The sequence below is a fragment of the Microcebus murinus genome, chromosome 8 (genome assembly GCF_040939455.1).
Source record: "Microcebus murinus isolate Inina chromosome 8, M.murinus_Inina_mat1.0, whole genome shotgun sequence".
NCBI lineage: Eukaryota > Metazoa > Chordata > Mammalia > Primates > Cheirogaleidae > Microcebus > Microcebus murinus.
The window spans coordinates 93,654,349-93,673,126 of record NC_134111.1 but is presented as its reverse complement, the minus strand read 5'-3'; the positions used below and the strand labels follow the sequence as shown (position 1 = coordinate 93,673,126).

Below are 18,778 nucleotides of genomic sequence, written 5' to 3'. Positions count from 1 at the left end.
GATTTGGGGAATATTTGCACCCATGATTTTTAAGGTTTCGTTCATTCAACATCCACCAAATCTTTACTGAACAGCTGGCACGTTCTAGACACTGCTCTAGGTACTTGGAACACATCCATAAACAAAGCAGATGAGAATTGCTGTCCCTGTGGAGGTGGCATTTTTGCAGAGACAGGCAGTAACCAGTGAGTACAGCAAAGAAGTAAGCAATATGTATATTAGAAGGCACTAAAGTGATGAGAGAGATGTAGGGCAGGGGAAGGCAGGTCAGAGAAGTGGGAGAGGAGAAGTCAGGCAGGTCAGGTTATGATTTTAAATAAGGAGGTCTCAAAAAAGTTTTATACTAAAAAGAAAAACCCTCTGGTATTTGAAACACCCAAAAGGAGGATGGTTCTGGGAAAGCCAAGAAATCACAACTCATTTCCTGTTACTTAATTTCTAAATTGAACTTTACATTTATATCTCACTGCCCAGGTCCACCTCAGTTCTTTTGAGAATGAGCCCAGTGCGTCCTCCATAGCAACTAGGATATCAACAGGCATTCACTTGCTCAGGCTATTTTGATGAATGAATGAATGATGAAGAAACGAAACACTCTTCTCTGAGAAATCATGGTTTAATTCACTATGACACATTGAGCACTATCTTCCAAGCAGTTTGGCCATCTATTTCCCCCAGAACATGTGCACTTCCTGCTCCCTATTTCTCTCTCTGGTGAATGTCTCATTCATTGTCCCCAGGAGAGAAGATCTGTTTGGGTCAATAGGACACCTTTCACTAAGAAACTCTCCTCTCAGGCAGCCTCAAACCAAACGGCCTTGCTGTTGATTTTCTTTATGGTTCTTTTCTGTTCCAATGCAGACCAGAGGTCCGGACCAGGCTGCTATGGCCACCGTGACATGGTCCCTGATAGTAGGCATGGAGACACTAGAGATTGAACCTCCCAAGACACATTCCTCAGAAGTAGGCTGCAAGAAGGGAAGCACATAAAAATTTTGTGCACCAGCAGGTATAAGTAGTTTGAAGAAGAAAATGAGGAGTGTGAGGTTGAGGCTATTAGATAAGCCCCTGACTTGCTGTGGAAATCTCTGTGGTTTTAATAGTGATTCATTTCACTGCAGGCTGCAGTAATAACTTGAATAGGTTCACATAGCTAACAGAAGCTGGCCCCTAGCCAGGGAACGACTGAGATACTAAATTCTCAAATGTAGGATGTGTTTTAATACATACATTGAACATACAACAGTGCTTCTCTTATTTAGACTTATCACTTCCCTATGCTGTACCATCCATCTGCAAAATCTCAAAAGTTAAGAGTCACTATCATAAATAAGTACTGGGACAAAGGCCATACTTAAGGAAATTTTTGTCTAACAAAAAACTAAAACTCCAGTAAGGAAGTGTTATGAGTGTTCAATGTCACATGAGGTTGGGCCTGAATCAGATCTCAAACATCTGAATTATATCTACCTTTTAATTCCTTTGTGTGGAGGTTCTTCTGGGTCAATCCTATATCTGCTTTCTCTTTGTACCCAACTCGAGGTCCTAAGCAAGGCCTCAGGCAGAGCAGCAGTTGATGGAACGTGCTGAGCTGTGCTCTAGTTAGCAAAGGGGAACATTCAGCAGGACGGTCTGGTAAAAACCAGGCTGGTTTAAAGAGAAGATAAACACCAACTGCAGTCATTCAGCTTTCAGTTTGAAGGCTATGTGTCTGATTAGCAGATGAAGGGACCGCCCCAGCTGCCACACTGGAGAGAACAAGAAAGAGGCATCGTTTGCATTGGGTTTGGTTTTGACATTAAGCTACAAACAACAACAACAAAACCCTTCCCCGATGGTGAGGCTTGCTTGTTGCTTCTGCATGGAGATCTCTTCAAACTCAACTATGGCTCAAACATCTAGGACCGCAGGCTACAGGGACATTTGGTGGGACCTGCACAGAATTTAAAAAAAAATTTTAAGATAGTTTCCAGTATGTAAAAACTGGGAGGTTGCATATAACAATCCTGATATCCATCTTGTCTTGTCAAATCAGATCTGGCAACTCTGACAAGATGGGGCCTGATCCAAGCAGCCATTGTCTGTTCCCACCGGACAAGTGTCCGTCCTCGCTGACTTAACCTCACCTTGATTTCATGCCTCATCTTCGAAAGCATTTTAAACTGGTGACAAACTGCCCTGACCGTTTTGACGACTAGTTCAAAGCAGGGAGTAACAGCCATCGTCTATTGAGCGCTTATGCTGGGCCAGACACGACTGAGCTCTTTTCATCTATGAACTCATCCAACCCTCAAACAGCCCCGTGAGGTGCATCCTAGCCATGTCCACAAACCACAAAAGGGAAATTGAAGCAAGAGAAGTTCAGTGATTTGCTGGGGGTCATGCAACTAGTGAGTGGCAGAGATCCGAGGAAAACCAAAGAGGGTTGACTCCAGAACCCAAAGCTAATTTCTAATCTACCCTGCCTCTGAGACTGGCCAAATGCACTCTCTCTTTAGAGCATGTCCAATTGTGTAGTCCTTCTTCTGGTGGGTTACTTGGTTCTGTTCTAGCTTCGCAAGTTTTTCTCATCGTATGTACCTTGCTCATATAGGTGGATATTATACCACAGATGATGAATTTTATATTTATAATGTACTATATAAGCTATGATATATTAGTATATATCTTGTTGATCAGATTAAATATTTACTCATCTAGTCAACCTCTGCGGGTCCTAAAGAAACAGGAAAAGCAGGCTGCAGACATTGGCAGCCATTTGGTGGGAATGAGCCATGGCTTGTTCCAGAGGGAGGTGGCTGCAGAGGGTGTGGAGAGGAGATGGATTGGATGATGGGACCCTCAGGAAGACTGGGAGCTCCTCAACCTCACTGGCTCTTTGGACAACAGCTGTGCTCTGGCCCAATCCACACAGCAAGTCCGAGCTTCTCAGCTCCGTCTCAGAGCCTTCCTTCTCTGCTCAGGTTCCTGGCGACCATTCAGGCCAGGAACGGCCACAGCCGCAGCTTCATCAGAACTTGGATTTCCCCCAAATGGCCTTCCCTAGGGTTCATCACATCCTTCCTGCTTCCTCTGAGATATCCCCTCTCTTCTGACAGCTCTTTTATGAATAAGGCCTGAAGGCTAAAAGCTTCCTTTTTTTCTCTCTAACAAAATAAACTACTTACATGTTATTTATTTTATTTCATTTCTGAATATCCCCACTTTAGGAGTGATTCTTTTTTGTTGTTTTCTGAGGTTTTTTGTTATTGTTTGTGTAATGAAGCCCAGGCTGAAGACACTGTGGCGTCCCCAAGGCACTGCCTCTCGGCTCTGGAATTTTCCTTCAGCCCTAGCCAGCCACGCCCTGGGCTTCCTGTGGGCCCAGCCTGAGCACCCCACAGCTGGAGGTCGGCTGCCTCCCATAACCACCTCCTCAGTTGAGGCTCCAGACCCAGCCTTTCTGGGAATCCTGAGTACCCACGTTCCCATGATCCTACCAGACACCATCAGATCCTCAGTCTCCTTAAAAATAATTTCCTATCTTTATTTTCCAGGACATCATCATTTAAATGGATTCCTTTTCAGAGGAGGTGCAACTGATGTCTTCAGAAATCAAAACCTTCTGGGGAAAATTTACAAAGGGAGTACTGCTATAGCAGGTATTCACCTCATCTTCCCCCTAATTTTTTATTTTTTCCTTTCAGTACAAGGTACTGTCACTGTTATGGATTTGTGTTCCCTTCCCCCACAAATTCATATGCTGAAGTCTTAACCCCCAACGTGATGGTATTAGGAGGTGGGGCCTTTGGAAGGTAATTAGTTTCCAGAGTAGAACCCCCATAATGGGATTAGTGCCCTTATAAGAAGAGGAGGATACACTAGATCTTTCTCTCTGCCATGTGAAGTTATAGAAAGAAGGTAGCTGATTGCAACCCAAAGAGAGAGCCCTCACCAGGAACCAAATCTGCCAGCATCTTGATCTTGGACCTGCCAGCCTCCAGAACTGTGAAGAATAAATGTCTATTATTTAAGCCACCCAGCCTATAATATTTTGTTATAGAAGCCTGTGATGAATACCAACACTGAAATCTATTAAAAATTAGGAAATCCTTTGAATTCCAATATGCTGAGAATTAAGCTCCCCCAAAGCAGGGATTTTTGTTTTGTTCACTGATAGATCCCAAGTGTTTAGCATTTAATAGGCATTCAATAAAATTTTTCTGAAGGGAGGAAAGGACTCATTATTTAAGAGCCATTATTACAGACTAGTAAATACACGAGGGGCCCATTGATATGGGTCGTTAACTATAAACATTTAAATGGTCTAATCTATACCAATTACTTAGACAAGAAATAAATTTCTTTCTTCAACCTGAGTCACACTGTGAATTTAGGTTATTTTTATGACCTATCCTACTCCTTATTTTACTAAATTTCAAATAACCAAGATACCTCGTCAAAGAAAGAAAATACAAGAATACAAAAATTAAGGGTGCTAATTTTGAAACTGAATATTAAATTCTCTTATTCTTACAATACTATAGAAAAAAATCTATAGAAAAAAGTGACAAAGGCTTTTGTCAATGTTTAGAGCAAATGTACATGTAATAAAATTTAGACTTTGCTCAATATTATTAATTCCAAGTCATTCTTAGAAAGTTTCCTGGCAGCAAAGTCCTTTTCTTTCCTCTAGTAAAGCCCATGTTTAAGTACAAGGCTATGTCTAATTCCCTTTTGTTTACAGGGTCTGGTATATAATAGATCAGCAATAAATGTTTGTTGAGGAAATGAATTTAGTGGTGCTTTGTTATAAGGCTAGTATTTTGAGGGCTAAATTTGACCAATGGCCGGTAACATTGGCATACAAAGACCATAAGCTACAATCCATCCCTGGAATGTGTCATTGCTCCATGTTTCCAAAGGAAAACTGACTAAAAAGTTCAACCTAGTTTACCTTATTTTGCAGAAAATATGGTTGCGAGAGGTCTTCACCTGTCTCTTCAATCTCAGAGAGGAAGGGGTTGTAGGTAAGATGGAGTAGACTAGGAAGTTCCCCAGGTTTTCTGGGAACACTGCGTGGGGGTGAACTCACTGCATGAACAGAGTTGACAGGCTCGTTTGTCTGAGGAGGGGCATTGATCTCTGCAGCAGAGCCTAGGAATCTGTATTTTTAAACACGTACCCTGAGATGGATGCTTTGCAAAGATGGCTAGAATTCTCTTCCTTCCCTGTGTCCATGCTGCTTGCAATGTGCCATCACAGCGACTTTCCTGAGGGTGTGAAGTCGATCTCCCCACCCTTAAGTCTGGGCTGGCCTTGTGACTTGCTTTGACCTGTAGACTGTGGCAGAAGTAACAATGGGCCAGTTCTGAGCCTAGATCTCCAAGAGGCCTTGCTTGCTTCTCTTTGTGCTTATTTCCTAGCACCATGTGAGCAAGCCCAATTTAGTCTGCTCAATTGTTAGAGACATGTGGCCCCTGCCACCCCTGTCACCCCAGTTGACCACCAGTCAACCATCAGACATATGAGTGAGACCCTTTAAATGCATTTGAGAGCTGTCTGCAGACCCACAGGTGAGCCCAGCTAAGATCAGCCAAGACAAGCTGGTTAGCAAAACGACTTGGCCGGGAGAACCACACAGTCAGCCCACAGATCTGTAGGCAAAAACAGATCGCTGTGTCGAGCAATTGAGTTTTGGGGTATTCAACTACCCCAACTTGAATGATTGAATGATTCATTCAATCTACTCCATCTTACCTACAACAGCTTCCTCTCTGAGATTGAAGAGACAGGTGAAGAGACAGGTGAAGACCACTCGCAACCGCATTTTCTGCAAAATAAGGTAAACTAGGTTGAACTTTTTAGCACAACTTGAATGATTCTTATAATCAAGAAAGATTAAGAAGCATTAGCACAGATAGATCTGCAGCTCTCTTGGAATAAAAAGGTAAGTTTGAATGCCAAACTCTATAAACACCTGGTATATGGCCCTTCTGCCTCACCAAGAACACAAGTGAAAATATAATTATGGAAATCTTATATTAATTTTAATAGCTCAAAAAATCCACCAAAAGCTGCCAAGAATCACCAAGAATTATGACTTTCTGGTGGGGGGCATAGAGTTAGGCTATGAAAATAACCACCATCCCTCAGGTGTGTGATCTATGATCTAAAATACTCTGTGGAAGTTTCCCTTCCTCACAAATGGAATTGAGAATTGATATATAAAGCAAATAATGGTGCCTAATGTTGTTATTCCTAGAGTAACAGGCTATGGCACAGAAATGACTTTCAGGTAGCATAATTTGAGGGGCCTGGAAATAGATTGAATTCTTTGTTTTCCAGCAATGGACACATTCTACACTCCTTCTAATCCCTTGCCCAGTGGCAACACTATATCTTAGCATTAGTGATTAATGCCTATTGCTGATGTTTCCAGATTAATGGCTTGATGGCAAGACAGGAAATCCTGTGCAAGTCCACAGGCAAGTTGCCATACCTAGTTATTAATCACCTAAACGTGAACTGCACTGAATCACAGCAGCAAATGAGAGAGAATAAAAGCCTAGTTATAGTAATAATTTTTAATTTGCCTGTAGGTCAGCTAGAATGCATAAGAGAAGGCATTATAGGAATTTTATGTCTAAGAAAAACACCAGAAGTCAGGTTGTGTGAGCAATCTCACATTTCCTTCTTCTTCAGAGGCTGATGAATGAGTTATAACAATGATCCATATGATCTGACGACAATGAAAAAGAACTACTTTTTCAATTAGGATATTGATTAGAGGTTTCATAAGTGCATTTATTCTCCTTTTATCAGCTAATAGGTTTTTTTTAATTGGAAAAAGGAATCCTGGCATGGCCTTGTCTATTATAGTATTTTGCTAAGACCCATGACATTTTGAAATAATAAAAAGACAACAGCACATTTTAAAATGATTCAAAAAGTAAACGCATTTTGAATAAATTTGCTTGATCATTAAAAAATCATATTATGTCTTATTTATTAGCAGCATAAAATATATTTAGAAGGGAAGGAGTCTATATTCTTTAAGAAATTTCCTTTATGGGCCAGGTGGTGAGATGAAATGACCATATCTCAAAAAGGAGAAGACAGAGGGAATAAAAGAAACCCTAGTAGTATGTAGATTTTGTGCTTTGTAAAGCTTTTTTGCAGGGATATGATAATTTCCTTTGATCTCATCTAAGAAATAGACAGGACATGTTTTCTTACATTCATGTTACAAATAAAGAAATTGAGGTTTAGTGATATGAACTTAATAAGCACGCAGGCTGCACATGCTGAAATCATTCATCAAGCACGTTGAAAATAAGTAGGCATCTTGCAGTTTAAAGTAGTATATTAGAAGACTCATCTCTCCTACCTGCACCCCATTATACTTATTTCAAAGAAATAATAATAATAAAAGGTATAAAGTCACAACAGAGAAGAAAAAAGGGGGCCATCAGTACATTCAAAATTTCAATAGATTACTAGAAAAATGGAAATCAGATGCAGGAATGGTGAGTGATCCAAGTGAAAGAAAATGCAGTCAAGAATAGGTAGAGATGGGTGAGTGCTATGGTTTGGATGGAATTTTTCCCTGCCCAAACTCACACTGAAATTTCACTTCCAGTGTGGCAATGTTGGGTGATGGGGCCTAGTGGGAGGTGTTTTGGTCATGGGGGCAGAACTCTCATTAATGGATTGATGCCATCGTTTGGGAGTGAGCTCTCACTCTAGTGGGACTGGATTGGTTCCTGAGAGAGTGGGTTGTTCCTTCTCATGTTTGGCCTTTTTGTTCACACCCCTACCTTCCACCTTTTCCACTGCTTGTTGAAGCAGCATGAGACTCTTACTAGATGGACGGCCCAATCTTGGACTTTGCAGCCACGAGAATTGTGTGCCAAATAAACCTCTTTTTTTAATAAATTACTAATCTCAGGTACTCTGCTCTAGCAGCATGAAATGAAATAAGACAGTGAGCATCTGTGAAGGGAGATGATCTGCCCTGAAGGATCACAGGAAGGCTTGAATTTGGGAATTCTAGGTACAACAGCAGGTCAGGGTGAGTCATGGGACTAAATATTATGAGATGGGGGCATAATTGAAGTCTATGGACTAATGGGTCAAAACAACTTCCCCCCAGGAGCAGATGTGCAATAAACAGGCATTTACCCTTCCAGTAAGGAAAGTTGTTTTCTTAAAAAATTGATTGAAAGATTTAAGAGAACTAAGGCCCTTATTGTGGGAGGTCATATCCCCCCCCAAATGATCTTCACATTCTAACATTAGGGTTTCCAAAACATAAAAGATTGATCACTTTTCTTTCACATGAAATTAGACAACAAGCTTAACCATTTTTCATAGAGCTGCTTTTCCTAAAAAAAAAAAAAAAAAAAAATCTCCCAGGAGATTTGACTTCTTAACTACACACATTTGTGTCTTTAAAAATGCTAAGTTGTTTTTACAAATTTGGAAATTAAAAACTAAAGTAACTTTCTTATTAAATTTTCTATCATTTTAGAGGTCATTTCCTATCCATGTTGATATTAATTACAAAACATAGCCTTCATAACTTTTTCTGGCTTAAAAAAAATCCTAAAGTCTCTTTGGTCTCAGCCACAGAAGCAAGATGACGAAGGGATTGTCGTTTGGAAAGTGTCACAATAAGACGCATACATTGTGCCACCACTGTGGCCCTAAGGCCTCCGACCTTCAAAAGTCAAACTGTGACAAATGTGGCTACCCTTCCACATGCAAGAGAAAGTACTGGAGTGCCAATGCTAAAAGATGAAACACCACCGGGACTGGTCGGATGAGGTACCTAAAAATTGTGTGCTGCAGATTCGGGCATGGATTTCATGGAGGGACAGCACCTAACTCAAGAGGCAGCTGCTGCAGCATCCAGTTCATCTTGAGAATCTCAGTAATTATTCATGCAGTAAATGCTTTGATTTTTAAAAATCTAAAAAAAAGTCCTAAAGTGACTTTTAAAGAATATGTATTAGTTACCCGATTGATCTTCACAGCATTGAACATTATAGGAAAAGAAAAAACAGACAATATGTGAATGATTAAATAAATTACTTCCATAAAATGGAATCCCATGTCTCTAGTCAAATTTTTAGGAAAAATTTTATTTTCATAAAAATATGTTTATTATATGTTGTTGAGTGAAAAAGGAAGCTGTAAGATATGACTTAAAGCATTATTACAATTTCTATTTAAAAGTTATGCATAAATATCTATTCATATACATACCCTGAGAAAAGTCTGAAAATATATTTAACAAAACTTTAACAGTGGTCTCAGCCCTGGGTGGTTAGATTATGGATAGTGTGTATTTTCTTTTTCTTTTTTTCTATTTTTTTACATATATTTTCTAAATTTTATATATAAACATGTGATATTTAAGTAATTTTATACTTTAGTTTTATTCTTTGAAACAATCTCATAGTTTTTATCTTACTTTTTCACATAACATTATAGTATAAGTTAGTACGGTTTTTTTACAGTATACTTATGGTAAAAATATTTTGCCTAATGTATTTAAACTCTTCTTTTTGAAGATTGTATAATACTACATTATATTATTATATCATAATCTATTTAAGCATTTCTCTATTGTTGGATTTTTTGGAATTATAAATGATGCTGAGATAAAAATCCTTATTCAAAAATCTGTCTCATTTCCGAATTTTCAGAGTATGTTTTCCTAGAATTAGAATTGCTAGACCTAGGAAAATAAATTTTATTAAGACTCATGGTATATGTTATCACATTCTACACTTTAAATCTTTCTCCATCTCCAGTTTTTTGCATAATTTCATTTCTTAGATTTAACTCTTTAATATTTTTGTCATAGCTGGAGGGTAAGGTTATAACATTTTGCCAATGTTTCCAATAATGTTGAAAACCATTCCTTTATATTAGGCACAGCATTTATATATGCACATGCAGAATTGGTTATAGGACTACTTTTTCTTTTCTGGTGTTTTTTTTTATATCACCTTTTGTTGTAAAAGATGACACTATTTTGATTATCAACCTTATAAAGTGAGTTTTAATATTAATATTTAATATAATAAGTCCCTTCTTAATCTTTCTCAAAACTTTCTAAGCAATTCTTACTGCATTAACTTTCTATTGTTGCATAACAAATTACCACAAACGTAGTGGCCTGAAACAACACAAATTTATCATCTCATAGTTTCCGTAGCTTAGGAGTTTCACAAGGCTAAAAGGGTTCAAGGTGTCAGTGGGCCTGAAATTCTCATCTGAAGCTTGGAATCCTCTTCCAAGCTCATTAGTTTTTCAGAAATCCATTTCCTTGTCATTGTAAGATTGTCCTTTTTTTTTTTTTTTTTTGGCCAGATGTCAGATGAGGACCACTATCGGTTCCTAGAGGCCATTAGTAATTCTTTGTCACGAGTCCCCAGGAGCAACCTGTAACGTGGCTGATTCCTGCCTTCCACTGCAATAGTAGCACATCACTCTCACTCATATCTTCTTATGAAGGCTCCTCTGATTATGTCAGCCCACCCAGGACAATCTCCTTTATAATTAAGTAAAAGTCAACTGATTAGTAGCATAAACATGGGAGTGCTATCCATCATATACCCATGTTTTACCCACACTGAGAGGGAGATAAAGGTGTGTACACCTGCGGGGCCAGGAATCTTGGGCCCATCTTCAAATCTTGCCTACCACGCTGTGATGGTTAATTGCATGGGTCAACTTGGCTGGCCTGTGGGATGCACAAATGTTTGGTTAGACATTATTCTGAGTGTATCTGTGAGGGTGGTTCTGGATGAGCAGAGAATCATGGCCCCTCAATCATTTCCCAGACTTGAGCCACTTTACAGAATCAGAATCCTTTGAAGGAAAGGGAGGCCAGGTGTCTTTGAGGAGAGACCTTGATACACTGCCCAACATTCATACTGTTAATTTTCTTCCAGCCTTTTACAGATGGATTTATAGCCTTTTACCAGGGCAACTGTGTAGTAAGGAAAAGGAAATGATCAGACTTTTGGGGACACTGGATACTGGCTCTGAACTGACACTGATTCCAAGAGAGCCAAAATGTTACCATGCTCTACCAGTTAGAGGACGAGCTTATAGAGATCAAGTGATCAGTGGAGTTTTAGCTCCAGTCCATCTCACAGCAGGTCCAGTGGGTCCACAAACACATCTGGTGGTTATTTATCCAATTGCAGAATGCATCATTGGAATAGATATGCTCATCAGCTAGCAGAATTCCCACATTAGTTGCCAGACCTGTGGCGTGAGGGCTACTATGGTGGGGAGGCCAAGTGGAAGCCACTAGAAAGGAAAATGGTCAACTGAAAGCAATACTGCATTTCTGGAGGGATTGCAAAGATTAGTGCCACCATCAATGGCTTGAAGGATGCCGGGGTGGTGATTTCCATCACATCTCCCTTCAACCCTCGTATTCAGTTTGTGAAAAGGGCAGCTGGATCTTGGAGAATGACACTGAATTATTGTAAGCTCAATCAGATCGTGACACTAATTGCAGCTGCTATACCAGATGTAGTTCCATTGCTTGAGCAAATTAACCCATACCCTGGTACCTGGTGTGCAGCCATTGATCTGGCAAATGCCTTTCCCTCCATCCCTGACAACAAGGCCCACCAAAAGCAGTTTGACTTCAGCAGGCATGGCCAGTGACACACCTTACTGTCCTACCTCAGGGCTATGTTAACTCTCCCGGCCCTATGTCATAATTTAGTTTCACATGGATCTTGATCACCCATTCTTCCACAAGGTATCACACCAGTCCATTACATTGATATTTTGCTACTTGGACCTAGTAAGAAAGAAGAAGCAACTACTTTGAATTTATTGGTAAGACACTTGTATGTCAGAGGGTTGGAAATAAATCTGACAAAAATCTAGGTGCCTTTTACCTCAGTGAAATTTCTAGAGGACCAGTGGTGTGGGGCATGTCAAGATATCTCTCCTGCAGTAAAGGATAACTTGTTGCATCTGGCCCCTCCTACATCCAAGAAAGAAGCACAATGCCTCTTTCAATTTCAGGGGCAACATATTCCTCATTTGATTGTGTTACTCCACCTCATTTACTGAATGACCCAAAAAGCTGCTAGTTGGGGCCCAGAATAAAAGAAGGCTGCACAACAGGTCCAGACTGCTATACAAGCTGCATTGCTGCTTGGGCCATATGATCCAGAAAAGCCAGTTGTGCTCGAATGTCAGTGGCAGATAGGCATGCTATTTGGAGCTGTTGGCAGATCCCTATAGGTAGCACAGACCCATAGGATTTTAGAGCAAAGCTCTTCCATCCTTTGTGGATAACTGTTCCCCTTTAAAGAAACAACTCTTTGCCGGGCATGGTGGCTTGCACCTGTAATCCTAGCACTCTGGGAGGCCAAGGTGGGAGGATCGCTCAAGTTCAGGAGTTCAAGACCAGCCTGAGCAAGAGTGAGACCCCCATCTCCACTAAAAATAGAAAGAAATTAGCTGGACAACTAAAAATATATACAAAAAAAAATTAGCCGGGAATGATGGCACATGCCTGTAGTCCCAGCTACTCAGGAGGCTGAGGCAGGAGGATTGCTTGAGCCCAGGAGTTTGAGGTTGCTGTGAGCTAGGCTGATGCCATGACACTCTAGCCCGGGCAACAGAGTGAGACTCTGTCTCAAAAAAAAAAAAAAGAAAGAAAGAAACAACTCTTGGCCTGATACTGGGACTTAGTTGAGGCTGAATGCTTAACCAGGGCCACAAAATTATCATTCAACCTGAGCTGCCCATCATGAGCTGGGTGCTATCTGACCCACCAAGCCACAGAGTTGGGCATGCACAGCAGCACTGCATCATCACTTGGAATGGTATGTCCGAGATTGGGCCTGAGCAGGCCCTGAAAGCACAAGTAAGTTACATGAAGAAGTGGCTCCCAATTACACTACCCTGCCTTTTTCCTCCCAGCCTACACCTCTGGCTTCACTGGGAGTCCCTTCAAGCATTTGAAAGAGGAAGATAAAGCTGGGCCCTCATTTATAGATGGTTCTGCATCACATGTAGGCATCACCTGAAAGGGGACAGCTGAAGCACTGCAGTCCCTCTTTGGGACATCCCTGAAGATCAGTGGTGAGGGGAAATCCTCCCCAGTAGGCAGAACTTTGAGTGGTGCACCTGGCTATTCACTATGCTTGGAAGGAGAAATGGCCAGGCATGTGATTGTGTACAGATACATGGGCTGTGACCATTGGTTTGGCCAGATGGCCAACAACTTAGAAGAAACACGATTGGAAAATTGGTGACAAGGAAGTTTGAGGAAGAGGTATGTGGTTAGATAGACCTCTCTGAATGGTTGGAAAAAAGTGAAGATATTTGTATCCCATGTGAATGCTTACCAAAGGGTGAGCTCAGCAGAGGAGGATTTTAATGATCAAGTGGACAGGATGGCCTATACTGTGGATAGTAGTCAGCCTCTTTCCCCAGGCACCCCTGTCATCACCCAGTGGGCTCAGGAACAAAGTGGCCATGGCAGGGATGGAGGTTACGCATGGTTCTAGTATGTGGACTTCCACTCAGCAAGGCCAACCTGGCTATGGCCACCTCTGAGTCCTCAATCTGCAGCAGAAACCAATGCTGAAACCCTGATAAGGCACCATTCCCCAGGGTAATCATCCAACTCCCTGGTGGTAGGTTGATTACACTGGGCCTCTTCCATCATGGAATTGACAGTTCTGTTCTTACTGGAACAGACATTTACTTGGTGTGGATTTACCTTCTTTGCATGCAATGCTCTGCCAAAATCACCTGTGGATTTGCAGAATACCTTGTCCACTGTCATGGTATTCAACACAGCATGGCTTCTAATCAAATAATTCAGTTTGTAGGAAGTGAAACGCAGCAATGGGCACATACACATGGGATTCACTGGTCTTACCATGTTCACCACCATCCTGAAGCAGCAAACTTGATGCAATGGTAGAAGAGCCTATTGAAAACACAGTTACAGGGTATTCAATGAATGGCAATATTTTGCAGGACAGGGGAAAGGTTCTCTATAAGTCTGTATGGGCTTTGAAATATGGAGCTGTTTCTTCCAAAGCCAGGATTTGCAGGTCCAAGAATCCAGGGGAGGGGGGTGTGGGAGAAGCACCACCCACCATCACCCTTAGTGACCATTAGCAAAATTTGTCTTTCTGTTCCCATGACTTTATGCTCTGATGGCCTAGAGGTTTTGGTTCCAGAAGCAGGAATGCTTTGACCAGGAGACACAACAATGATTCCATTGAACTGGGAGTGAAGACTGCTGCCCACTTCGGGCTCCTTGTGCCTCTGAATCAACAGGCAAACAAGGGAGTTACTGTGTTGGCTGGAATGACTGATCCTGACTTCCAAGGTAAGGAAGACGAATATGTCTGGAATACAGGAGATCCATTATGGGGTGTCTTAGTTTTACCAAGGCCTGTAGTAAGGCTAATGGAAAACAACAACAACCCAATCCAGGCAGGACTAGTAATGGCCCAGACCTTTCAAGAGTGAAGGTTTGGGTCACTGCACCAGGTAAAGAGCTGTGACCAGCTGAGGTGCTTGCTGGAGGCAAAGGGAATATGGAACAGGCAGTGGAATGAGGCAGTTATAAATGCCAGTGATGACCACATGACCAGTTAGAGACACAAGGCTTGTAATTGTCATGAATATTTCCTCCTTATTTTACTATGAATATGATTGGATGTGTGTGTGTGTGTGTGTGTTTATTAGGCAGATATTTTTGTTTTCTTCCCATTCTTCTTCCCTTATCATGTATTATAAGATGTGTTGACTTCATATCATAGTATTTACATGTTGTTAATTTTGCATCATATTTATCCCATGTTGAAGTTATGCGATATCAAGGAGAAGACTAAACATCATTTAAGGATTCTACATCCTCTGATGGAACAGGGGTTAGTGCATTTTTGTTTATGCATGGGATTGTTTTGTCATGTTAGGTGGAATTGTGGCCTTGTTGTCAGTATTTGAAGATGAAGTATGGTTTAAAGAGATGCCTGTGGGTGCCAAGTTGACAAGGGGTGGGCTTATAATGGCTAATTTTATGTGTCACTTGACTGGGTCACAGGACATGCAGGTATTTGATTAAACACTATCGTGGGTATGTCTGTGAGGGTGTTTCTGGAAGAGATTAACATTTGAATCAATGGACTTAGTAAAGCAGTCCACCCTCCCTAATGTCGTGGGCCTGGTCCACTCAGCTGAAGGCCTGAACAGAATGAAAAGGCAGAGGACGGGAAGCTGCTTCTGTCCAACTGCCTTTGGGCTGGAACATCAGATTTTTCTTGCCTTCAAACTCAAACTAAAACATCAACTCTTCCTGCATCTCACGCCTGCCGACTCTGGTCTGGAACTACCCCGCCAGCTCTCCGAGGTCTCCAGTTTGCCGACTGTACATCCTGGGACTTGTCAGGTTCCATTAACCACGTGGCCAATCCCTTAAGACAAATCCCCTCTCTCTCTTCCTCTCTTTCTCTCTCCCCCTCCACCTCCTCTTTCTTAAGAGAACCATAATACACACATTTACCTTTATAATTTTTTTTAATAAACTTCAGAAGAGTTTGGTCAAGTTCAAAAACAAAATCCCATGGAAGCGTTTCTTTACTTGTAAATGATGCAAACACCTTAGTAAAGTATAGCACACGTACAGAAAAGCACACAAATCACAAGTGTACACTTGAATCTTCACAAAATTAATACTTCGCCAATTCGTACTCAAATTAAGAGCCCCTTCTGCCTCTTCCAGGTTTTATCTCCACAAGGGTAACCACCATCCTGACCAATGCCTACATCGGTCCTGTCTGCTTTTGAACTTTACGTAAACAGAGTCATACAGTATGTGCTCTTGTGTATCTGGCTTACTTACACAACACAATGTCTGTTAAATTTACCATTGTTGTAGTGTGTAGGCGCTTATTCTCATTGCTGCATAGTATTTCACCATGTGAATTCACAGCAATTTGTTTATAGATCATGCTGGATTCGTTCCAGTTTTCACCTATAATGAACTGTGCTGCTATGATCATGCTTGACTATGTGCTTTGGGGAACACACATCCGTGGGGATTTTAATTAAAATGTGTATTAACTCTATACAAAACTTTGGCAAAAATTGAATGCTTACCAAATCTTTGATCCAAGAACATGACAGATCTCTCCATTTATTTGAATTTAAGTTCCTTTCAATAATGCCTCTTCCACACTCACCCAGTTTGATGTCCATTGACCCTGGAGATGGGAAGGAAGAGATGTAAAGGAAACAGTTGGAAGGAAATTCTGACTTCTCTTTCACCTGGTGGTTTTGTGCCAATTTTGCCAAAATGTTCTGGGCCATGTTGGCTCAAATTCTGGTTCTGAGAATAAATATGACGCTTTTAATTTCCTTCACTTTTCACAAGTTTTAATTGAGTCTAGTCATTAGCTTTCACAACACACCCTTTGCTTCCATCCTTAGTTATCTATTGCTCATTTATCTTTATGTACATGACCTTTAAAGTGTACACTCACTGGAGAGCTCCCTGGGGAACTGTCTGAGTTGTTTTAGAGACTTCCTTTTCTGCCTCATGCACTTTGAGAAATGCCCTTCCCTCTTGAGTCATATTCCTGTTTAGACTCTTTTCTTCCCATTTACAAAAATGTCTTCTTCAATAAAACCCTGTAAACATGATTTACTATGTCCAGAATTCTAGAATTCCTTCCAAACAATGAAATGTTCATCAAGGCATGCCAGGAATTGAACAAACATCCTGCTTCTAGCTGATAGTGATGAGCAGCCTTCTGCTGCTATCACATCTTACTTCTGAGCTAAGTCTCTTTGATAAATCTTCATTAGAAAAGCATCTGCTAGACCGTCTGGCAATGGCAGGGTCCTGGCATGGACCATGGGCATGTGTGTTGGGATGCTGAGCTCATGCCAGCATTCTCCAGGTGGGTCTACCTTCCCTGTCACCTGATCGGCATACATTCTCGTGCACTCCTGGAACCTTTGTGCTCCTTGACCTGTGCGATGTGACTCTCTGCCATGGCCTCTAAGGGCCACAGAGAATATTAGCCCTCCCAGGCACACCAGTTTACAGTCCTTACTCACCATTTTGGTCCCCTCTGCCCCATTAAGCTCCCCACCTTCAGACAATTCCAGAGAGAAGCAGACAACACTCTCTGTGTTTTCCATTTAATAGTAACCCAAGACCCCTCGACACACATATTAAGCTCTTAGAGTTACTACGTTGCCGTCTTCCACTCTACCCAGATGTCCGTGACAGTGCAAACCTGCTGATTCTGCAGCTTAGTCAATCATCTGTCCACTAATGTCCCCAAGATCTAGGAACAATTCCCTTGGAGATCTGAGGTCACCCTGCAGGGTAGGATGATGGCCATTACAGGAGGCCAGTGGTCCCTGACTCCCCATCTCTCTCTCCTTTTCCTCTTTCTTTCCCAGAAGCCCCACCCCACCCCCTTATCTGCTGAGGGAAACAGAGCCAGATCTGCAGCCATTTAGTCAGACACAGGGGAGGGACCAGGGCCTGATTTTTTAATGGCTATTTTTAGAATTTCAGGGTACATAATAATTTATTCATCCTCAGCTTTGATCCTAAATCAGCTATTTGAAATCATATCAAAAGCCTTAGGTTACAAAAGGAAACTTAAAACACCATAATTTCAGATAGTTAAAAGTGTTATGAAGAAAATGAAATAGGGCAATGTGACAGACAGTGACAAAAAAAGTCCAGGACAGCTTCCGTGAGCAGTTCGCATCTGAGCACCGGCTGGAATGACGGAAGTCACCAAGCCCTTTGGAAATCTGCGGGAAGAGCATTTTAGGCAAGGAAACATCATGAGCAATGACTTGGAGGTAGGAGTAAGGTTGACAATTTTGAAAAACAGAGAGAAAGCCAATGTTCCTTATAACGTGCATTGCGCCTGGGGTTGGGCAAGATTACACCCCTGCCCTTGGTCTTCCACCCAGGGGACACTGTTTATTTATCAGTGACAGAGCATTGCAGAGTCTCTTCTAACGATGGAGAGAGAGGACAAGGGATGACCAGTGAGGCCACTCTTAGGAAGGACAGTCTAGAAGCAAGTTTCACATAAACACATAATTAAACCTTGGACCCTTAGACATCATGAATGTAAAAACATTCTTGTCCAGTTTTCTGTAATACATATACTGCTGGAAACACAACACTAGATTAATTATCCCCTGTGGATGTCTGGACAGCCTTTAAAATGAAGTAACTAATTAAATTCTTCATAGAGGTCCCTGGCACCCAGGAGGCAGCAGTCTATAACTCTGAGTAAAATAACCAAGAAGACTTTAAACAACTGGATGAACCAGACAAAGAAAAATATTTCTTGGTATCAGCAACACAGCAAAATAAGCTCATGAACATGTCTTTGCAACTTCTAGGAAGGGAAAAGATAAAAATGTTTCTAGGTATAATGAGTGGTCAAATAAATATTAACTTCATAATTCTCACTGTTCTCTAGGACTATAAAATGCCATTGATATTTCCTTAAAAAACAAAATTTTCATTTGAAAAAAGAGTTTTAAGATTCCTTTGCAACTTATCTCCCTAATGCAGACCTGTGATGGGACTTCCACATTCCTCTGCTTTTAAGGAGCCTGGAGCACCCGCCTCACTTGCTCCTCTTCTGGGAGCTGCACTTCCGCATTCATTCCAAGTCAACACTGACATAGGTGTTGGGCAGGGGTGTGAAGTACCCTGGAAGAGCAGTGGGGCCCCCCACAC

The 18,778-nt window shown here is 41.4% G+C and overlaps 1 pseudogene; it reads left to right on the top strand.

Annotated features, from left to right (window-relative positions):
* The first annotated feature begins 8,620 nt into the window (after positions 1-8,620).
* On the top strand, positions 8,621-8,906 carry LOC109731006 (large ribosomal subunit protein eL37-like; annotated as a pseudogene).
* Positions 8,907-18,778: the final 9,872 nt, after the last annotated feature.